The sequence below is a fragment of the Schistocerca cancellata genome, chromosome 3 (assembly GCF_023864275.1).
Source record: "Schistocerca cancellata isolate TAMUIC-IGC-003103 chromosome 3, iqSchCanc2.1, whole genome shotgun sequence".
Taxonomy (NCBI): Eukaryota; Metazoa; Arthropoda; class Insecta; order Orthoptera; family Acrididae; genus Schistocerca; species Schistocerca cancellata.
This window is the reverse complement of record NC_064628.1, coordinates 483,886,126-483,903,732: the sequence shown is the minus strand read 5'-3', so window position 1 is coordinate 483,903,732 and position 17,607 is coordinate 483,886,126.

Sequence of the window (17,607 nt, the reverse complement as noted above, 5' to 3'; positions counted from 1 at the left end):
GTGTGACATATGTGTTACTCATAGGTCGGAACATAGTAAGAGATGAGACCTTAGACCCTAGAAAAAGTCTGTGCACTTGGCCCAGCCACGATAGGCTTCAAGCGCTAATAGAAAGCACAGAAGCTGAAATCGTTATAGGTACAGAAAGCTGGCTAAAGCCTGAAATACGTTGTGCAGAAATTTTTACGAAGTCTCAGACGGTGTTCAGGAAAGATAGATTAGGCAGAATTGGTGGTCGAGTGTTTGTGTCTGTCAGTAGTGGTTTATCTTGTAGCGAAGTCGAAGTAGATACTCCGTGCGAATTGGTATGGGTGGAGGTTATACTTAACAGCCGAACTAAGTTAATAATTGGCTCCTTCTACCGACCCCCAGACTCCGATGATATAGTTGCTGAACAGTTCAGAGAAAACCTGAGCCTCGTAACAAATAAATACCCCACTCATACGGTTATAGTTGGTGGGGACTTCAACCTTCCCTCGATATGTTGGCAAAAATACTTTTTTCTGCCTACCGGTGGTAGGCAGAAAATATCTTCCGAGATTGTCCTAAATGCTTCCTCAGAAAATCATTTCGAGCAGTTAGTCCACGAACCCACGCGAATTGTAAATGGTTGCGAAAACACACTTGACCTCTTAGCCACAAACAATCCAGAGCTGATAGAGAGCATCATGACTGATACAGGGATTAGTGATCACAAGGTCGTTGTAGCTAGGCTCAATACCGTTTCTTCCAAATCCACCAGAAACAAACGCAAAATAATTTTATTTAAAGAAGCGGATAAAGTGTCACTGGAAGCCTTCCTAAGAGACAATCTCCATTCCTTCCGAACTGACTATGCAAATGTAGACGAGATGTGGCTCAAATTCAAAGATATAGTAGCAACAGCAATTGAGAGATTCATACCTCATAAATTGGTAACAGATGGAACTGATCCCCCGTGGTTCACAAAACAGGTCCGAACGCTGTTGCAGAGGCAACTGAAAAAGCATGCGAAGTTCAGAAGAACGCGAAATCCCGAAGATGGGCTAAAATTTACAGACGCGCGAAATTTGGCACGGACTTCAATGCGAGATGCCTTTAATAGGTTCCACAACGAAACATTGTCTCGAAATTTGGTAGAAAATCCGAAGAAATTCTGGTCGTATGTAAAGTACACAAGCGGCAAGACGCAGTCAATACCTTCGCTGCGCAGTGCCGCTGTGCCGCTAAAGCGGAGTTATTGAACGCAGTTTTCCGAAATTCCTTCACCAGGGAAGACGAATGGAATATTCCAGAATTCGAAACACGAACAGCATGAGTTTCTTAGCAGTAGATACCTTAGGGCTTGCGAAGCAACTGAAATCGCTTGATACGGGCAAGTCTTCAGGTCCAGATTGTATACCGGTTATGTTCCTTTCAGATTACGCTGATACAATAGGTCCCTACTTAGCAATCATATACAACCGCTCACTCACCGATAGATCTGTACCTACAGATTGGAAAATTGCGCAGGTCGCACCAGTGTTTAAGAAGGGTAGTAGGAGTAATCCATCGAACTACAGACCTATATCATTGACGTCGGTTTGCAGTAGGGTTTTGGAACATATACTGTATTCAAACATTATGAATCACCTCGAAGGGAACGATCTATTGATACGTAATCAGCATGGTTTCAGAAAACATCGTTCTTGCGCAACGCAGGTAGCTCTTTATTCGCACGAAGTAATGGCCGCTATCGACATGGGATCTCAAGTTGATTCCGTATTTCTAGATTTCGGGAAAGCTTTTGACACCGTTCCTCACAAGCGACTTTTAACCAAGCTGCGGGCCTATGGGGTATCGTCTCAGTTGTGCGACTGGATTCGTGATTTCCTGTTAGGAAGGTCGCAGTTCGTAGTAATAGACGACAAATCATCGAGTAAAACTGAAGTGATATCAGGTGTTCCCCAGGGAAGCGTCCTGGGACCTCTGCTGTTCCTGATCTATATAAATGACCTGGGTAACAATCTGAGCAGTTCTCTTAGGTTGTTCGCAGATGATGCTGTAATTTACCGTCTAGTAAGGTCATCCGAAGACCAGTATCAGTTGCAAAGCGATTTAGAAAAGATTGCTGTATGGTGTTGCAGGTGGCAGTTGACGCTAAATAACGAAAAGTGTGAGGTGATCCAAATGAGTTCCAAAAGAAATCCGTTGGAATTCGATTACTCGATAAATAGTACAATTCTCAAGGCTGTCAATTCAACTAAGTACCTGGGTGTTAAAATTACGAACAACTTCAGTTGGAAAGACCACATAGATAATAATGTGGGGAAGGCGAGCCAAAGGTTGCGTTTCATTGGCAGGACACTTAGAAGATGCAACAAGTCCATTAAAGAGACAGCTTACACTACACTCGTTCGTCCTCTGTTAGAATATTGCTGCGCGGTGTGGTATCCTTACCAGGTGGGATTGACGGAGGACATCGAAAGGGTGCAAAAAAGGGCAGCTCGTTTTGTATTATCACGTAATAGGGGAGAGAGTGTGGCAGATATGATAGGCGAATTGGGCTGGAAGTCATTAAAGCAAAGACGTTTTTCGTCGCGGCGAGATCTATTTACGAAATTTAATTCACCAACTTTCTCTTTCGAATGCGAAATATTTTGTTGAGGACAACCTACATAGGTAGGAATGATCATCAAAATAAAATAAGAGAAATCAGAGCTCGAACAGAAAGGTTTAGGTGTTCGTTTTTCCCGCGCGCTGTTCGGGAGTGGAATGGTAGAGAGATAGTATGATTGTGGTTCGATGAACCCTCTGCCAAGCACTTAAATGTGAATTGCAGAGTAGTCATGTAGATGTAGATGTATTCGTTTAGCATAAGGAATATAGTACCTTCCTCACAGTGTGAGCGTAGCGCCAAAAGACAGACGATCCGTCACATCACATAACACATAAATCTGTGGGCACACAGGGCAATTACGTATATTAACAATTGAAAGATCCAGATTTCAGTTTTCTAATATTTGCGCAATTATTATCAGCTACGAAATATATTGCTTTTTACTTTACATGCCCAACAGCCTTGTAATTTTGCAGTTTCATTGTAGTGTCTGCCATATATACAAATAAAATATACGAAAGCCCATACTCTCCGATGCATTGGATACTTTTCCTCGTGGGAGAAAATACTTGGATATTGTGCACCTGAATCCTGCAGAAGTATCTTGCTTTCTCATTTTTCTTGACGTTCTTTGAACCCCAATCTATCGAGGGTTTTTGCGCATCGTATCTTCTCTGTGTTTCTTCTACGAAACCAGTACAGCGCTATATTTATTCAAATCTGCAATTGTACATTCAGACTTTCTTGATATTCTCGTGTATTCATGTACCAATACAGAAAGAGTTCCCCTATATATCCTTCGCAGCAGCTATGTTTTCTCTCCCTCTCATAGCATTTGTTTAGACACTTGCTCCGAAAGAAATTTTAGTACTCAGAAACAGAGTAACAGACCTAGCTGTATAAAACATTGCTCCGCGATTTAAAATTCTCTCTGGGCAAAAAACGAAATAGTGCTGACTTTTTTACTGGGTACAAAACATTTAAGCAATGGAAATTAAGATCAGTATGCACCACAGCACTGCGAATAGTTGATTTGTTCCCAGTACAGCAGTGTACAGTTAACAAACATATCGGTTCATGAGGGCAGGGAACTACGTTTGATTTTCAGCATATAGACGGACAGCACAAGAGTTTCAGTCTCTTCAAGAGCGAGAAGAAATGTAATCCACAAACTAAACATGAATGGGAACTGGAATCCGAGTACCTGATGCTACAATAGTCTTAAGGAATAAATACTTACACATTGCCGTGATTTTAGAAACAGGGAATTACTGACACACTTCATTTTCTCTAGTGGTACTTGTTCCATTTAAGTTCAACTCCTTGGGTTTCAGCAATGGGGAAATAGCTACAAATAACAAATGCAATAAATGTTTCTATATGTATGCTAATAGCAAAAACGTAATATTGTTGGTGTGATCTTTAGTCCGAAGGCTGGTTTATAACAGATCCCCATGCTAGTCCTGTGCATAATTACTGCAGCTTACGTCCGTTTAAATCTAGATATTGCAGTCAAGCATTGCTTTCCCTCTACCATTTTTACCCACACTCTTCTCCTCATTTCACTTTTTTATATTTAATTTACTAAAACTTTGTAGACAGAATTCATTCCGTTTTAAACTACTGATGAAAGCCCTCTGCTGCCTCTATCAGCATTACAATGTCCTCGACAAATCTCAAAGATTTTTCTCCCTGAACTTTACTTCCCTTGCTAATTTCTCCTCTGTTTCCTTCACAGGTTGCTCAATGTCCAGATTCAATAACGTCGGGGATAGGTGACCATCTTATCTTACTCTTTTCTGATCTTACTCATTTCCTTTGACTATTAAACTCCATTCTGGTTTCTTTACAAGCTGCAGATAAACTCTGGCTTCCCATACTTTATTCCTATGACATCATATCCACCACAAATGTTCCCTACTCAACGTTTCACAGTCTTTCAGTTATTTTCTATAGATACTTATAACGGCAGCATGTGGACAGCTGTCTAGCTTCATCGTTTCTGAAATGTTTGATTCAAACCACCGGTCCATAAAAATCTGCCCTTTGCCAAAGTTGCTTACATCATGGACTTCGCCATTTGCGGCCTGTATCGACCTTGCCCCGTTTGTAATGCTTTCCTTATCGCCGCACGTGCCCACAACGCCCCCAGGCGCTATTCGATTTCGCGGTGGGCAGTGTCGTCTTGTCTTGGCTCATTAGTGTATATTCTCGTAAAATCGGATAGTGCTTTCTATATCCTCTCATGTAGGATAAATTAAATGAGCGTGTGGTATTGCTGGCCGGGAAGTCCCATCCGGGTAAGTTTGTCCACCGAGTGCAAGTCTTATTTCAGTCGACACCACACTGGGTGACTTACGTGCCGGTGATGAGGATGAAATGATGATGAGGACAACACAAAATCCAGTCCATGAGCGGAGAAAATCTCCAAGCCTGCCGGGAATCAAATTCAAATGGCTCTGAGCACTATGGGACTTAACATTTGAGGTCATCAGTCACCTAGAACTTAGAAATACTTAAACCTAACTAACCTAAGGACATCACACACATCCATGCTCGAGGCAGGATTCGAACCTGCGGCCGTAGCGGTCGCGTGGCTCCAGACTGAAGTGCCTAGAACCGCTCGGCCACACCGGCCGGCCGCAGGGAATCGAACCCGGGCCCATCGCATTGTAGGCAAGCACATTACTACTCAGCTAAGCATGTAGAAGATGTAGCCTTACGCGACGGCTATTCTGAAAGAAAGGTTCGATCGGTAGCGAAGTGGAATCCACTGCGAAAATGAAAAATGTTTTATTTCCAACAGTTAGCTACACCTTCTGGCTACTTCTCTACATAGTCTCCACCCCCACTTAGACATTTGTCGTATTGTTGAACCAACTTTCCAATATCCTCGTCATAAAAGGCAGCCGACTGTGCTTTCCGCAAATTTTCTTCGTTAGTCTACAGTTCCCTGTCTGTGCCAACATGTTGTCTTCATAGCCAGCGGTTTATGTGAGCGGAAATGAAACTCAAGGGGAGCCAATTACGAGCTGTGTTATGGATTACCAAACACTTACGATCGAAAACGGTGCAGGAACATCTTCATTGCCCCTGCAAAGTGCAGCTGAGAATTCTCATGAATAAGTACGCGCATTACGGTTATGTTACGTGGGCTGCATGGCATCAGGCGATATCTCTCACCAGGCCCTCATACTTGGCAGGAGACACCAACTTCTAGGCACTTTTACGTGCTCACTGTGCGCTCAGACCTGAAAAGAGCGTCGTGACGCGAACTACGTGCATGCTAGAGGTACTGTCCAACACATCTGTGATTTCCAATTCGCAACCGATCGGACCGGACTTTCCGAACAGCTCTCGAAAAATTTAATGAATGTTTCTGAAACGTCCAGTCGAACAAATACAGACAGATGGAAAACGTATGGTTTCGTGACTAACAGTCACATACAAAGTAGTAGATGGAAGATATGTAAGGCTTAATCTATGAAATGTTGTGTAAAGTGTAAAAACAGAATTAAGCTATTTTTAACATTGCGAAGACTACAGGACAGTAGTTTTTTCAGTCATCTTACGAACGCTGTGACGAGATTCGTACTAAGGAGAACTGAAAAGAAATTTGAAGAAAATACTGGGGAAGTCTAGTTCGATTCAGAAAGAATAAAGCAACAATGGATGCTATAGGCTGTCAGAGGATGATTAGAGAAAGAATGTTAGAAATGGACAAAAAGGTGTACATTTGTTTTATCGACTGACTCGAAGGCTTTCAATAGGGTCAAGTGGAGTATACTGCTGAGAATTTGTAAAGATGTGGGTGCAGGCTGGAGAGGAGGTTGATAAAAAGGATGTGTACAAATCAAGAAGTAAGTAGGAAATGCGGAGACGGAAGATATGAGCAATGACAGGGGTGCAATGCAAGGATGCTCACTGTCACAAGAGCTATTCAAAACATATTCTGAAAAAAGACAGATAATGCCACAGAGAACGCAGGAAGCATTGTAATTGGAGAAGAAAGGTTAAATATAAAATATCCAGATGATAAAGTAGTGATGGTGGAATCAAAAGAGGAGCTACAGAAGATGCAGAAGAGTATTGCAAGAAGAGCCAAGGGGTATGAAATGAAGACAAATACAAGTAAGACAAAAGTGGTGAGAATAAGCAAGAAGGATGCCCCAGTTAATAAGTTCCTAGAGGGAAAAAGGTACGACGCTCTTCAACTGTCGGCCGTCTCTGTCAGTCAGTAGACGTGGTCGGCCTGTACACTTTTGTTCTGTACGTGTCCCTTCACATTTCCACTTCACTATCACATCGGAAACAGTGGAGCTAGGGATGTATAGGAGCGTGAAAATCTTGCGTACAGACGTATTACACAAGTGACACCCAACCACCTGACCACGTTCGAAGTCAGTGAGTTCCGCGGAGCACCACATTCTGCTATATCACGATGTCTAATGACTACTAAGGTCTCTGATATGGAGTACCTGGCAGTAGGTGGCAGCACAATGCACCTGATATGAAAAACCTATGTCTTCGGGGGTATCCGGATACATTAGGCGCCGTCATTGTCATGGGCAGCCAGTCTTCTACGTCTATATCGCCCACCTCCTAGCATTTTGGAAGCTATGCAAATGCTCACATAACAAATTCAGCAGTAATATTTCTAAGCAATTCCCCTTTTACCCATACAACGCTGTGTATCTTTTCGTTAAGGGATACTGCCACGTTACTTCACTTTGATTTCAATCTACAGTCACAACAGACAGGGCAATGCAGTACTGTACAGCTCAATGTCAACTTGTAAACCGACATGTTGCCAGGATCTTTGTATGGCGGATGGCTGAATTATATGTAATGATAGTCGTCGTATATTATTACCGCTGTTCTGTAAACTGTATTAAATATTGTAACAAAATGGTGAGGGGGAGAGAGGGAGGGAGGGAGAGAGTGAGACAGAGAGAGAGATACAGAGGTCCAGATGAGCCCGAGATCCGGACTAATTAAGGATGGGTTACCGAGTTTTCATTGTATGTGTGCCATACAAAATTTTCAGTGCCTGGTCGTACTATTTTCAAGAACGTGGACTGAAAATTTAAAAAAATTAAATTCAACGTGAATGTTTCAGTAACGTCAGTTCTGATGTATTTACCCAAGGGGAGGGGTCATTATACCCCTGGAAAATATACCGCAGGATCTGGGTTGGGAGTGTAGCAGCGGCTGGTATGAAAGCAGTTGCGCGGACGGCCGTCGCGTGAAGAAGCGTCCAGGCGAAGAGGCGCAGGACGCGGCGAATGTGGGCCAGCGGTTCTGTCGCCCGTGTCACGTGTGCTTGCATAACGTGCAGGGGTGGCGACCCCGGGACCTAGTTGGCGCGCTCGCGGGCGGTCACCACTCTCACCGCTCTTACGTCACTGAAGCCGCTGCCAGCGCCGACGGCGGCGGCGAAGGCGGACGCGGCGCCAGGAGCACCGTTTCGCACGGGCACTGGAAGCTCCTGTTGCACGCAGCCACACGAGTTGGCAATGCCTGCAACACACACGACTCTTCCACAGGAGAGCCGAGCTGGAATATCCAGTCAATTATACACACTCCTGCTTATCCAACCCACTTCACACAAAGACTCATTTCCTGCACTTTTTTTCTTAACTCGTCACTTTTTCCAAAGTCGGTTTATCCGTATAGAACATCTGGCACATATTACAGCTCCTCCACATGTCAGCGGTCCCTTAGCTGCACTCTCAATTTTTGTCGGCGGGAAGTTAATCATCAGAAATTTTGAATTGAAAATAATGACATTGTGAGACTTAAATAGGAAAACGCCTTAGAAACGAGAACTTACCTTTTCCCAAAAAGAGGCAAAGTACGAGGAGCGTTCAACATGTAATGCAACGCTTTTTTTTCCCGAAAGCAGTTTGGTTTTATTCAGGATTGCAATACACCATATTAATCCCCATTATTTTACTACAAAACACTGTTTTTCAATATAATATCCGTTGGATGCGGCGCCCTCACTCCATTTTACTGGAGGGCTTGCATGCACGGGTGATACCACTCTATTGGTCGACTCGGAGTTAACCTCTTGCTGCATCAGTAACCTTTCCATCAACCAAGCACTGCATCAAGCAGAAGGCATCGTTCATTGGGCCAGACAGATGAAAGATGGAGATCTGGGCTGTAGGATGGATGAGGAAGAGCAATCCAATACAGTTTTGTGGACAAGTGTGTCAGCACTACCAACAGAGGCATCTAGTTCAGCAACAATAACTTTGATTGTAATCCGCCGATCACCTAGAGTGAGTGTGTCTGCACGTTCCAACAGTGCAGTAGTCACAGCTACGGGCGGCCGGCCGTCACGCTCGAGGTCGGACAGGTTTGAGCGATTGTTGACACGATGACAGACGTCTCGCCCAAAGACTGACCGTACTATCGTTCACTGCCAGGTCTGCAAGAGCCTATGAATATCAGCGATGCTCTCAGTTTTCACCAAAAGAAACTCAGTGACAGCTCTCTGCTCGGAGCAAAGCTTCTTTACGGGTGCCATTTTGAAGACTACGTATAGCGTCGCCGCCTATCGGAACTTCTTGAAACTGTAGGAGCTGAAGCGCAAAATTTCCCTAAAGTCCCACAACAAAATCCGAATTTTTTAACCTAAATTCAACGAGAATGAATGTATTACATTACTTATTGAATTCCCCTCGTACTAAGTAACTGGAAGCTTCAAAGTGGCCTTTCGTCCGCCAGCAAGAACTTCTGCTTGTCTGAGATCGGTCAGGGAAGACAGACCCGCACATATGCAACAAGTTAATAGGATTTCTTGAGAGCGTGGAGCATCAGTGGTATACTCCTCGAGGTAAGCTACTTCGGTTTTGCCTATGGCTTTATACTGCTCCTTCGATGAATTACACTGAGCAGAATATCGCGGTCCGTTTTTGACCACAGTGTTGACGCAACATTGTTAGCTTCAAAAATGGCTCTGAGCACTATGGGACTTAACATCTGTTGTCATCAGTCCCCTAGAACTTAGAACTACGTAAACCTCACTAACCTAAGGACATCACACACATTCATTCCCGAGGCAGGACTCGAACCTGCGACCGTAGCGGTCACGCGGTTCCACACCGAAGCGCCTAGAACCGCATGGCCACACCGGCCGGCCATTGTTAGCTGACCTTGCGTCTTTCTTTTGGAAGTCCTGTGGAATTTTCTCCGTTTTTCTCTTCTCGCCTCTTTCAAATTGATACCAATATGGAACGACTAGCTTTAAATTCATGGAAATGTAAGTTAAAGCGGATAAGTAGGAAAAACAAATCTGTAATGTTCGGATACAGCATTAGTAGTGTCCTGTTTAACCCAGTCAAGTCTTTAACATATCTGGATGTAACGTAGGAAAGCGATATGAAATGGAACAAGCATGTGAGGATTGTGGAAGACAAGGGGAATAGTCGGCTCCGGCTTATTGGTAGAATTCTGGGAAAGTGTGGTTCATCTACAAAAGAGACAGCATACAGGACGCTATTTCGACGTGTTCTTGAGTATTGCTCGAATGTTTAGGAGACGTACCAGGTCGGGTTAAAGGAAGACGTCGAAGCATTTCAGAGAAGTATGTATGCAGATGTTCTACAGTTCTAGAGGGCATTTTGTGAGACAACATATCATTACGGCGTTCTTGAAAGTACACTCTGCCACTCTTTTATTTCTGTACTTTATCCCAGTATCAACGGATCAGCGGAAATATGATTGTCTGAGGACCTTATGAGTCAGAACGATGGTTTCTAGCAGCATACTGATTACAATATTGTCACTGAAAAACTCGATGCTCTGCGTAGCCCACGTTGCTCCACCATTTTATTGAATAACGATAACCAATCTGATACAAGACGAGTTTACATCACTGAGGGCACTTGGGTAACGCACAGACATATAGCTGTAGCGCATGCCCAAACACATCCGAATACATCATGCACGCGCTGGTTTTAGTTGGATATTTCGACTTGCTCTACCTTATTTGTCAGTAGAGACTATACTTTGTAAATCTTTGGGAATTCTTGTCTAGCACTAAGCTCGCACAAAACCACAAAACGTGGGGCGTTAATCTAAACATAATTCGTCTGGCTTAAGGTTAGTGTAGCTCACTTAGAACTATTTTCACATTCCCACTTAAAGTTCTTTTCACTAATTACTTCAGGCACTGTGCATTTTCAGTGTGTTTGCCTGTCATGCTACATGAGCCTCAAGCATTGATATTTGTGTTCCCCTGCCTTTTCTGAAATTTTCCTGTCATTTCTTTTATTGATTATTAAAGATACAGATTTAGCAGTAGTGATAATAAGGTGAAATTCTTATTTGTGTACCTATTGTCACAAATCTTTCGACATACAGGGTGTTATAAACTCTCTATACTAATTCAAAATATTATTGTTGTACATAACGTTCCTGGAAAATGATAGTTGTATGTAAGTCACGCATTTGTGGTGCCACGTGCGCAATTATCAATATCCCACAGAATAAAAACGGGTCACTGAAGTAATTACACATGATTCCATACCACACATTCATCTTTGGACTACGTCGCTGTAGTTCACTAGTCATATAGCGGTTGAGGTCCAGATTATGACACCAGTACGTTCAGTTTTCCCGAAATATTGAAAGTTGCGTTTTTACTGATACAAACCAGGGTGAGGAATGTTTCACCTGCAGATGTTCGTTGCAGCATATTAACTGCAAACTCACCGGCCGGAGTGGCCGAGTGGTTCTAGGCGCTAAAGTCTGGAACCGCGCGACTGCTACGGTCGCAAGTTCGAATCCTGCCTTTGGCATGGATGTGTGTGATGTCCTTAGGTTAGTTAGGTTTAAGTAGTTCTTAGTTCTAGGGAACTGATGACCTCAGAAGTTAAGTCCCATAGTGCCCAGAGCCATTTGAACCAACTGCAAACTCGTTTCATCCTGGTTCATTACTGGGTAATTACTGTAGTTTAGAAGGGTACAATCTCAAATTCTGGTATTAGAATTGTGCACTGTTCAGCATGGTAGTGGCAACTGTTTGGCAGAAGTATGGATATTCCTTGTCGGAGAACGATCGATGATTTTTCAAACACGATAAATATTTTCTTCGCCTGTTTCCCTCCTTGTCCAACACTACCCGTCTCCACAAATGTCTTGTATCATGCACACAAAAAATTGATTGACGTGGTAGTGAATTTCTTCGATACTTAGTTCTGAAGTTTGGCTGAATCTGTAAGTCCGATTTCCTATCCAAATGGTACACATTGTGCGTTCTCTTGGGGAGTTTATTTTGTATGTACAATTTTCTCCACGTAGGTCCCTTAGTGGTGAATTTGTTAAAGAAAATTTTCATGGTTCCACCTCGGCTGTTTCTTAGTTAGCAAGTATATCGGCAAGTTACGAAGTATTTCAGCTAATATCAAGAGCTGAGGGTGTAGATATAATACGAGAGTGTGCAGAAAATTAATTTTTAACGTGGACAATCTTAAAGCTTTTTAAATAAAACAAACGTTGTTAACATTGTATGTCTTTATTCTTCATCTGTGCTCCATGTGAGGACGAGCTCTTCGAATTCAAAACTCGATTGCAGCACATTGTTTCTCACGCTCTGTACCGTTAGAAGTTTGCAAAAGACATGAAAAATAAAAATGTAGGACGTTAATAACGTTTGTTTTATTTAGAATGTTTTGAGAGTTTTCACATGAAAAACTAGCACATGTATGGTCTCGCTTTCGGAACTATAATGTCCGCTGTTTATAAGCAAATATATTAAGTCATATTGTCAGTACCTATGGCGCTTCAGAATAGTCTGTAAGGCCGAAATTGGCCAGTCTTGCGAAACGTAATAAAGTAAAAGTCGAGGATGAACCACGAAACCACCCTTTAATTTGGTATGGAGTTCTTTTCTCATCTCTAATCCATCAACCGGATATTTGACACACACAAACGCTATGTCATTAAAACTTTGATAACCACTGGGTGCATAGTGAAGATATTTCAAGAACTCATCAGTTGCCAGTGTACCAATGTTTTTAAATTGTAAAGTGATTTTATGGACACACTGTACCTTCACTGCTCATTTTGTTGTTGAAAACAATTTACCCATGTTAGTTCCATATTTATATTAATATGGGACGGGATTCGGTAGGTACGGACACTCCCACAGTATGTGTATACAGGTACTTTTTCCTGCTCATTTGTACATTATACTAATTCCTGATCCATTCTTGTCCGTCTGAACCATTGTTGAATTACTAATGACCACAATGCCGACGGAAAGTTACTAATTGACCTTGTTTCCTCCTTCCGAAAATCCTGCAAATATTTCTCCATTTTTCTTATGTCACCTCCTTCAGAGTGTTATCGATATGAAAGAGCGTTTTGTAGCATTTAAGACTATGACATTCCTGTAGGCACTTTCCTCTACTAGTTTGTCTCTATACTTTATCCCAAAATCCGTCCTATCCCTGTCAAAGCGAGCATTTACTCAGTTTCCAACAACCATGACGTCGACGGAGCAATATAAAAAATCTTTCTTTGTTCTTTCCCTGAAAAGGTTTCTCCGTTTCATTATTTCAGCTCTTTGTGGTTGACGTCATCTAGTCTCTCCGGTAACATTACGCTTTATATCCTTTGCTTATCACATATGTAGTATGTCATACACCCTTAGGAGTAGTTTACTTAATGCTCAAGTAATCGTACACTACCATTACAGAAATATCTGTGGACAGATTACGTCTCCATTAGTTCCACACTGTGCGGCAAAAAGTCGACAGATATTTACGCTACAATACGGATGCCAACCTATCCGTGTTTCTTGATACCTGTTTTTTCTGACGCTCTCCTTTTCATATGAGAAAAATAGAATTATATTTAAGATCTTCTAGGTTACAACATAGGATTACACTAGTATATGGTTGCTGAGTAACAGCTACGTTTAAAACAGCATGTCTTCCAGGTTAAATGAATACACCGGATGTTCGACCATTTATCAAACTTTTTATTTCTCAAGGGATAAGAAAAAAAGCAGACTGACTAACCTGAACTTAGAGACGCTTGAGGACTAAGAGTACGTCCGCACTGAATACAGTGCATCACGCAAAGCGCGATCGTTATGACAGTCTATTTGTATATCTTTTTTTCCCACAACCAAATTTTCGACGCTATTGGCACATTTTTCTGCCAACTATTTTTTTCGTCATAACCAAAGATTGCTTTTAAGTACCATTTTAACAGAAATTTTAACGACCTACATACAATTCTACTAAAGAAATTTTTTGAGTAACAGGTAAAATTATCTCACATTGCCAGTATTATATTTGGTATTCTCTTGTCACAGTTCTCGTCAGCAGAGAATAACAAGACAGATTATCCTCTTTCGTCTTTGCACTTAGATTATTTGTCAAGAAATCGATATTATGAATGCAGCCAATGTCGGAGAAGATATTCATGAAGAAGGAGGTACGTGATAATACGTTTCAAAAATGTTTCAGTCAGGTGTTGCTTTAAATATCGGAGTGCTACTAATATCAATAAAATCGTTTGTCATTTACGAAGGCTACTGAGAAACACTCTAAAATTTTCTGTAGCCAGTAGTCACACTTATTTTGGATCCCCAGATCCCCAGTGCTTACTACAGGAGTCCTCATTGTCTACCTTTAAGCTGCGTGACCGGTCAAGAAACAGTCTCCTGTTGGCATGCTGGGTCCATGGGTTCATACCAGTACACATCCATCCGCTCGATAGAATTTGAAACGAGACTCGTCCAACCAGGCAACATGTTTCCTGTCATGAACAATCCATTGTCGGTGTTGACGGGCCCAGCTGAGGCCTAAAGCTTCGTGTCGTGCACTCGTCAAGGGTACACGAGTGGGCGTTTGGCTCCGAAACCCATATCGATGATGTTACGCTGAATGGTTCGCACACTGACATTTGTTGATGGCCCAGCAATGAAATCTGCAGCAATTTACGAAAAGGTTGCACTTCTGTCACGTTTGAACGATTCTCTTTAGTCGTCTTTCGTCCTGTTCTTGCAGGATCCTTTCCCAGACGCAGTGATGTCGGAAGTTTGATATTTTGTCGGATTCCTGATATACCACGGTACATTCGTGGAATGGTCGTACGGAAAAATCTGCGCTTCATCGCTACCTTGGAGATAATGTGTCCCATCGCTCGTGCGCCGACTGTAACACCATGTTCAACCTCACTTAAATATCGATAACCTGCCATTGTAGCAGCAGTAACCGATCTAACAACTGCGTCAGCCACTTGTAGTCTTATATCGGCGTTGCCGACCGCAGCGCCGTATTCTCCGTGTTTACACATCTCTGTATTTGAATTCGCATGCGTATACCAGTTTCTTTGGTGCTTCAGTATATGTCCATTGTCATTCGGTCTTAGTGCAAAATTCGTTGAAAGTAGTACGAAAACATGTCAGTCGCATCTATAGAAGTTTATAGTCACATAAATTTATGTTCTTTTTTTTCCTAGAGTTAATCCTCAGTAAGTAGGGGTTTGGATTTTTCAGGATTTTGCATACTTTCTTTCGTTTTTTCGCTTTGTGGCCGGATGTTCTTCCTGATGCCACGGTCGGCAAGGTAACATAACGGGGAGGGGTAGTATTTTCTGAGGCAGAATTTTCGAAGGCAACCGCCTGCAAACCGCACTCCGTCTGGCCGGTGTACCAGCCCACATTCTTACAAGGCACCCCGTGGGTGCGAGGTCGCAAAAGGCCAATAATGTTTACGGCATTCCATGACTCACATATTGTCTACCATGCAACACAATATTGGCTGCTAATGGCAACACGTGGCGGGACATGATGCTGCGGAGCGTAGTTGAATTGTTTAATCAAAATGGTTCAAATGGCTCTGAGCACTATGGGACTTAACTTCTGAGGTCATCAGCCCCCTAGACTCAGAACTATTTAAACCTAACTAACCTAAGGACATCACACACATCCATGCCCCAGGCAGGATTCGAACCCGCGACTGCAGCGCGGTTCCGGACTGAAGCGCCTAGAGCAGCTCAGCCACAACGGCCATCTATCACAAAGCGAAAAAAGTGGTCCAACAAAACAGTCATATTTCTTTACGTACTACACGAATATGTAATAAAAAATGGGGGCTCCTATTTTTAAAGAACGCAGTTGACATCCGTTTGAACTATGGCAGCGCCATCTAGTGGGCCAACCATAGTGCCATCTGGTTTCCCCCTTCAAACTAGATGAGTTTCGTTCTTTGTAGCTTTTTCGTTTGATTCTTATTTCGTGAGATAGCGGTCACTAACAATGGACCACCCTGTAAATAAAAAACATTGTGCTGTAGTAAATTTAAGCAATGTAAAATCAGAAAATTGTCCTCATGACCCGTATTATCAATATTTAAGCTCTAATTTTCCCCTTTTAAACATACACATGCAGTTCAATGACCAGCATTAATAGGATACATACCACATCGTTGTTCATCATACACCACTATCTCAAACAAAAGTAAAATAATGGTACTTACACATGGAATAATCTTGTATAACGTAAACTCAGTAATCTCATATGTGAAATAAGATGGAAGAAATTCTTAACCATATATCCTTTAAAGAGACACCGCGACGCACCACGGAAGCAACGTTACCTCAAGAGAAATAGTCATAGCGCGAAAGGAATTACAAGCAATTCAGAGGTTCATTTGCAAATAGATTCGTTTACATTTCTCCACCGATGGAATTTTTCGGTCGGTGGCCGTAAAATACCGACGTCATCTTCTGGCTCCGAGTCATTTTACGCTTGTAGCGTTGTGGCAGTAAGGAATCTGCCGGGTCGGAGAGCTAGTAGGTGTTATGACGAGCGTAAACATCGGCCCTGATACTTGCTCCGACCTGGAGCCCTCTCCCAGAGCTGACGGACGAAACAAACGGCAGTGGCGGCAGACGTAACGCACGGAACGAGTCCAAATAAACCTGCCCCGCGGAAAAACTGCTTAAATATGCGGAATGAGACGGGCGTCAGAGGCGGCAGCGCTCGCCGAACAAATCGGCAGCAGGCGGCCGTTGCTTGCCGAGTATATGGCGGCTTGCGAAAGCAGCGCCCGAGCGACCCTCGCCCCCTCCGGGCCGCGGACACCTGCTGGCAGACGCGGTCTCCCGTCGCCTGACTCGCCTCTCTGTAGCTAAGTAAACACGGTGCCTCTCTTTTTACGTTGCTAAGTAATTACAGAACTTCCAGTGGTCGAGGAAAGCAGGTACGCTGTCGCCGTGCCAATGCTACGACTCTCAAGGTGTCTGCATGTTTGTCAGTAGGTCGCAAACTATTTTCCCTACCTATCGGTGATGGATCTGAGCTACTTCACTATATCTTAAAGAAATGAGGTGGTGGCCCATATACGGAGGACAGTAAACTGCGTTACCGGATATCGAGCCCTTAGCAAGATCATGTTTGTTGCTTCAAATTTCTAAATATCTGCAACGTTATCTCTTACAGTTTCACTGATCTCGCTGATATGCTAAGGCCACGTGACGCACACAAAAATGTTTGTGGCTACCATTGGTGGGCCTTCGTCATAGGCTAATACACTCCTAGAAATGGAAAAAAGAACACATTGACACCGGTGTGTCAGACCCACCATACTTACTCCGGACACTGCGAGAGGGCTGTACAAGCAATGATCACACGCACGGCACAGCGGACACACCAAGAGCCGCGGTGTTGGCCGTCGAATGGCGCTAGCTGCGCAGCATTTGTGCACCGCCGCCGTCAGTGTCAGCCAGTTTGCCGTGGCATACGGAGCTCCATCGCAGTCTTTAACACTGGTAGCATGCCGCGACAGCGTGGACGTGAACCGTATGTGCAGTTGACGGACTTTGAGCGAGGGCGTATAGTGGGCATGCGGGAGGCCGGGTGGACGTACCGCCGAATTGCTCAACACGTGGGGCGTGAGGTCTCCACAGTACATCGATGTTGTCGCCAGTGGTCGGCGGAAGGTGCACGTGCCCGTCGACCTGGGACCGGACCGCAGCGACGCACGGATGCACGCCAAGAC